We start from the raw sequence: 6,642 nt of genomic DNA, 5'->3' as shown, positions 1-6,642 counted from the left end.
AATTTTCATACACCATAATTTAAAAATTAATTTTTATAATTATTTTTTATTATTTTAATATGGTTAAAATATTTAATATTTTTTAAATTATTAATTAATTATTTCGTAAAAACAATAAATTATATTAATTTTATAACATTATTATTTAAGAAATTAACCAATATACTAGTTTCACTCTTTCTTGCGAAAATAAAAAGAAAGATATAATATAGAAAATTTTCATATACAAATCTTTTTCCTATACAAGTTTTACACGTCTTCAATATCCCTTATTCCTAAAACGCGCTTCTCTTTGGACGTATGTTTCACGCGCCTATTTAACAGATTTTTCAATTAATCAACGCGCGAATATATAACTTCCTTTTTCAAAAGGATTTCGTTTCCTTTTTCGAATTTCTTCTGTGTTTCCTTGCCTTCTCTCTTCGATCTCTTTCGAGCGTTTCTCTGTGCCTTCTCCTTCGTGTTTTACCTGCGTTTCTCTCTGCCTTACGTGCTTCAGATTTTTCGTTTCGTTTTGCGTTTGAAGATAATTGATGATTCAACTTCAGATTCTCAGCTGAACCAGAGCGAAGTGGATTTTGAAACTGAATCCAATGAAGTTCCTGAGGTGTGATTTAGTTTTAGTTAGTAATTGAATCTGAATTTGAATCTGATTAGTAGTTTTTTGATTGTGTAGCTGAATAATCTGTGAACCTTGCCTGTGATATTTGCTGTTTGTTCTTCCTTATTTGAATTGAATCTAATGCACTAGTTCTCCTTAGAATTAAAATAATTTTGTCCATTTTATATCAAACATTCGGGTGTAGATCAGTAATAATTGGGTGCATTTATGGAAATTTTGGGTGCATTTACAGTTTGTTACAGTTTATTATTTTAGTTGAATTGTTTTAATTTCTGTTTTAATATAGTGTATTTTTGAGTTTATTTTTGCAGACCTCCTGTGCAGTTGATGACCAGTTTGTCCCCAAGGTTTAGATGACTTTTAAAATCCTTGACGATGCTGCAAAATTCTACAAGGATTATTCAAAGGTTGCATGTTTTTCTACAAGAGTTCGGTGCACAAATAAGAAGGAAAATGAAATTAAGAATAAATTAATTACATATATTAGAGAGAAAAAATGAAAATCGAAAATATCTCCTACCGAGAAGACAAATCTCTCAGCTGGTTTAAATTGTCCTGCAAGAATTTATGTATATGTATTGAAGGATGTTGGTATTTGGATCATTTTGAAGGTCGTGTTGCATTATTCACATCCTTGCTATCCAAATCAAGCACAGATACTCAAACAGAACAGGGAACTAAGCATGTCCGTGCGTCGTACAATAGAGAATAATGAAAAAGCCGGTATCAAACCTAGCAAAACTTTCCAATCATTTGTTGCAGCAGCCGGGGGTCACCGCGAGTTAAATTTTATCGAAAAAGACGTGAAAAATTACATCACTAGAGAAGTGCGGAATGTTTCGGAACAAGAGGATGCAAAAGAATTTGGAAAATACTTATTAAGAATGAAAGAGAAGAATCGGAATTTCTTTTTCGAGCTCGAACTCGAGGACGATCAGTCCATTAAGCTTGTTTTTTGGGCAGATGCAAGAAGCAGAGCTGCCTGTGAGTATTTCGGAGATGTTATTTCATTTGATACCACCTACAATACAAACAGGTAACATGGTGTTCTGGTTTATGATGCCGAATTTATGTTGTTTTATGAATCTGCTGCAGAGGTGTATATTGGCATTTTTTTGGTGCATAGAATCATTATTTGGGTGCATTTTGTTGATTATAATTCTGTCTTGTGGTAATCTGTTTCAGGTATAATCTGGTTTGTGGTTCTTTTGTCGGGGTAAATCACCACGGTCAGTCAACACTTCTTGGATGCGCTTTGATGAAAAACGAAGAAATTGAATCATTCAAATAGTTATTTCAATGTTGGCTTCGTTGCATGGGAGAAAATGCTTCGAAAGGGATTCTCACCAATCAATGCACATCATTGAAAAGGGCTATCGAAGCTTGTATGTCCACAACAATTCACCGTTGGTGTATTTGGCACATCACGAAGAAGATTCCAAGCAAATTAAACGGGTACAAGGGACATGCAGAAATCGAATAAGAAATGAGCCAAGTTGTTTGGAACTCTCATAACAAAGATTCATTTGATAGGAATTGGAATGATTTTTTGCGAAGTATAGTCTTGTGGACAACAAGTGGCTTTCAGGTAATATTTTTTAAAATCTGCAGCAGAAGTGCAAATTACATGTTTTTGGGTGCATTGTAGTCTGATTTGGGTGTATTTTGCAGATCTTTATGAAGACCGTCATATATGGGTTCCAATTTATCTGGATAACCAATTCTAAGCTGGGATGAGAAGCACACAAAGGAGCGAGAACATGCATTCATTTTTTATCAAGTTTATACATGGAACAGCTCGCTTATTCAATTTGTCAAATAATACGATAATTGCCTCGGAAGCAGGGAGCAAGCAGAGAGAGAATCGGATGCTGCAGATTTTCATACGGTGATACCGTGTGCAACAAAATCCTCCATTGAAGCTCAGTTTCAACATGTGTACACTCACCAAAAGTTTAGGGAAGTCCAATCACAATTCAGAGGGAAGGCGAATTGCATCACAAGATTAACGAATTCTGCTCTAGGCTATTCAGTATACGAAGTTGGAGAACAAGTTTTCAGTTCAATATTCAACAAGTTTGTGGTTACTTACGACTCAGTAGCAGACCAAGTGAAATGCCAATGCTTATTATTCGAGTCAAGAGGGATATTATGTCGTCACGCACTAAGCGTGTTAAGCTTTAAACGAGTAACCCAAGTGTCACCGACATATATATTGGAACGATGGAGCAAGACGGTAAAGAGGCGACACACACACATCAAGAGCAGCCACGACGAGTCACTATTGGAGCCAAGAAGCAAGAGATTTGATAAATTGGTGTTTCGTTTGCAAAATATTTGCGAATTGGCATCAGAATCGGAGGAGCTGACTGCCATTCTGCACCGTGCGTACGATAACATCATGGTTGAGATGGAAGAACTGAAAGCTAAAAGGAAGGGGACATATTTGTTATCTCAAGAAGATGCCAACTTGGAATCTACTAACGAGCTTTAAAGCTCTCCAAGGGTTCGAATAAGAGGACGTCCAAAAAATAGGCTAGGTTCAAAATTGGACAAACAGGTTGCAAATGCCTCAAAGAAGAAGAAAGCGAAAGCTTTAAACGAGGTAAAAGTGATGTTCTTTAAATATGTGGTGATTGAGTTTAATTTTCTTGTTAATATTTTTGCTAATATGTGATTTTATTATTTTCAGTTAAACCTCTTTGATGCTGCATCAGTGGTGTGTCCAAATTCCAGCCAATATCACGGACATGTTATGAATTATCAGCTCAGAGAACCAGCAGCAGGGGATAGTTTTTTGGGTGTATAGTTACAGAATATGGGTGTAAAGCTCAGTTCTTTGGGTGTATTTCTGAATTTTCTTGTGTTTGACATTTTACATTTATATATTTTCAGATGCTGCTGTTTATGTTATAAATTATTGTTTTGTTTAGGGTTTAAGATTTTAGGGTTTAGGGTTTAGAGTTTAGGCTTTAGGGTTTAGGGGTTTAGGATTTTAGGGTTTAAGGTTTTAGGGTTTAGGGTTTTAGGTATTTAGGGTATATATTTGGGTGTTTACGGGTTATATTTGGGTGCATAATTAGGGTTTAGGGTTTATAGTTTAAGGTTTAGGATTTTAGGGTTTTAGGGTTTAGAGTTTTAGGTATTTATGGTATATATTTGGGTGTATACGGGTTATATTTGGGTGCATAATTAAAGTAATTGGGCGTATTAGTTGGTTTGGTTTTGTTTTTCTTTATTTTCTATGTACCTGTAATTTACAGCTTTTGAATACAGCATAGACAGTTTATCTATTCAAACAAATTTTATAATACAAATGAATAAAATATTCGCAAATTTTACAAGTGTTCAAACTATTTCAAAACTACATAAAACTGAAGTCAATCACTGTCACTTTCAATATCATAAGAATCTACTTGACAATATGGGCTCAACAAAGCTGCAGATGGCTTCGACAATCTCATTGTTTCACTTTCCTTGATTGCTGCCTCTTTGTCACGATTCATGTAATGAAAAAGAATTCAGGAAGCAAATTCAACTCTGAAGTGGTCGACCTCTGCCTATAGTTTGAAAGAATAATATTTGAATTAAATCTGTTAATTTAGAAAAGTAATAGAGAGTTATATAATTTTAAATATAATTACCTGAGTCCAATTGTTCTACTCATACTTCCCCTTTTTAACGTTTTGAGGCTCGATTATTTTAAGCCATTTCATGACATAAATAACACAATCATAGCTGAAAACCAAAAATAATTTAGCAAATTAAAATAGGACAGCAATTGAAAACACAATTTTTCAGAGTGAAAGATCTGTAGTCTATTTTTTGGCCTGAAATATCAATGTAAGGAGGCTCAATTTCACGATCTTTTCTCTTGAGAGGTGCCCCCAGCATATACCTTAATTCTCGAAATCACATACCCCTAAAAACAAAAAACAAAGCCGAATATAAGAAGGAAAAAGTCTAATAAATCAATACACCCAAAGGATAACAATATACACCTTACTTTGAATTGAAATGCACCCAAATCTCAAAATGCAAAAAACATAACTAACTTACAATAAATTTATTTAGCTTCATTCTGTCTCTGGAGGGACACGTCTTGTGATAGGGGTCAAGTATATAAAATTTTTTCTTTCTTACATCAACCACCCATATCCACCAATGATTTGAATAGCAAACACGTGCAAAAATTTGAAACATCTCCACATTGAACAGTGTTTTAGTTTAATTCAAAGATAACAAAAGAATTGTGATAAGAAGTTTTAGAAATGAAAACTTACATATGGATGTGATGCTAATTTTTTCCGGTCCAAAAAGGGTATAAACATTGGGTAGTCTTCGACATTAAATGGCTTTTTGGATTTCGGCTGTAAGAACTCCCCATTTGGATGATTTCCAATGGCCATGTTCTGCAGCATTTGTGAAACACCAAAAGAAATCTTTTAATACACCCAAAAGATAACAAAATGCACCCAAATTTTAATGCATTATACCTTACCACAATATTAGGTGGGAGACAGTAAATTTCTTCCTGGAATCTTTTAATATTTTCTTGGTTGAGGATCAAGCACATGGCAGTGACAATCTAAAAAAACAAAATAGCCAAATTAATTACATCAACCAATATTGCAGTCACATGTCATAACATAATCATTAATATTATTCTAATCTTACGTCAGCTTCAATATATGAAATAACTTTTAAAGATGCAAAGTGGACTCTTGACAGCACCAATGGTTGTTGGGCATTTAGTGTGCAAAGTGAATCATACTCATGAGTACTGTCGTCCGCGTATGTCCTGATACGTGTTGTCTAGACGTAGCATTTTTCTTTCATTTTGGCCGACATTAAATTTCTCTTTACAGAAGTTTCAAATTTGTCAAAAATCTGGCCCACAGTTTACTTTTCAGTTGGCGGAGTTTTACCTTCTGAAAAATCTAGTGTTTTCTTTTCTCCACTCTTTGCAATCTTTTCCACCAGCACATCTAATTCTTCTATTAATACTGTGGTTTCTGGATTTTTTACCACCTGATCTTCTGCTTGCCCAACCCCTTCTTGGGTCTGTGTTTCTTCTTGGCTTGAATCAGTCAGGCCAAGACTGAATGATGGCAACGGTAATTCTTTAGGTACATAGGACACTGTCCTGACCATCATCAATAGTGCAGCAGCAGTCGCTTCAGGGGTTGGATCACTGCGTGTTGACATATATCGTACTATAAGAATAAGAATAAACAAATGATATCGAAAATCAATTTCTATTTTGATGAACTTATATTTTAGATGGAGTTTGTGGCATTGTTGGTGTGCTTTCATCAACTTTTTGGGGTTCTGGAGTGCTGTGAGGTTATAGAAAATGAATTAGATTATAAAAAAATCAATTCCAGCTCAATTTTCAGGATATATACCCAAATAAGATAACAATATACCCAAACAATAACGAAATACACCCAAATAAATTTTCTCACCTCTTTGTTGGGGGATGGTTCAAATGGTGGCACAGGGCTTTCTGATATTGCCTGGGATGAAGGCAGGCATAGTTGAATTGGAACCCTAAATAAGACAAAAATAAAATGTTAAGAAAACCCTTTTAAAATAGATTAGAGTGTTGAAATTTAGTTATAAAACTTACATATCAAGCGGTTGAGAGGATGGTCGAAAAACGATGATCTGTTGTTGAGCTGGGTCACTCAACGATTCTTCTTCCCGACTGAACCTGAAATACACCCAAATAAGATAACAATGCACCCAAATAATAACCAAATGCACCCCGAAATGCTTTTTTTTTAGAACTTATGTAGTTGCAGATTTTTATTTTTTTTCTTGCCCTTTTTTTTCTTGAATAAAACTTTAAAGGGCTCTTTGTTCTAAAAAAATATATACAGAATTAGAACAATATGGTAAAAAAAGAATTTAGAAAATGGTATAAGAAAAAGAAATTACATGGAATCCGAAGGTTTGTTTACACTACTTTGCTCCGTTTGTCCTTGAAACAAAGGATCAGTCTCGGTTGCTAAGCT

This window comes from Arachis ipaensis, chromosome B07, assembly GCF_000816755.2.
Source record: "Arachis ipaensis cultivar K30076 chromosome B07, Araip1.1, whole genome shotgun sequence".
NCBI lineage: Eukaryota > Viridiplantae > Streptophyta > Magnoliopsida > Fabales > Fabaceae > Arachis > Arachis ipaensis.
The sequence above is the reverse complement of the archived record's forward strand: the minus strand, read 5'-3'. Positions refer to the sequence as shown.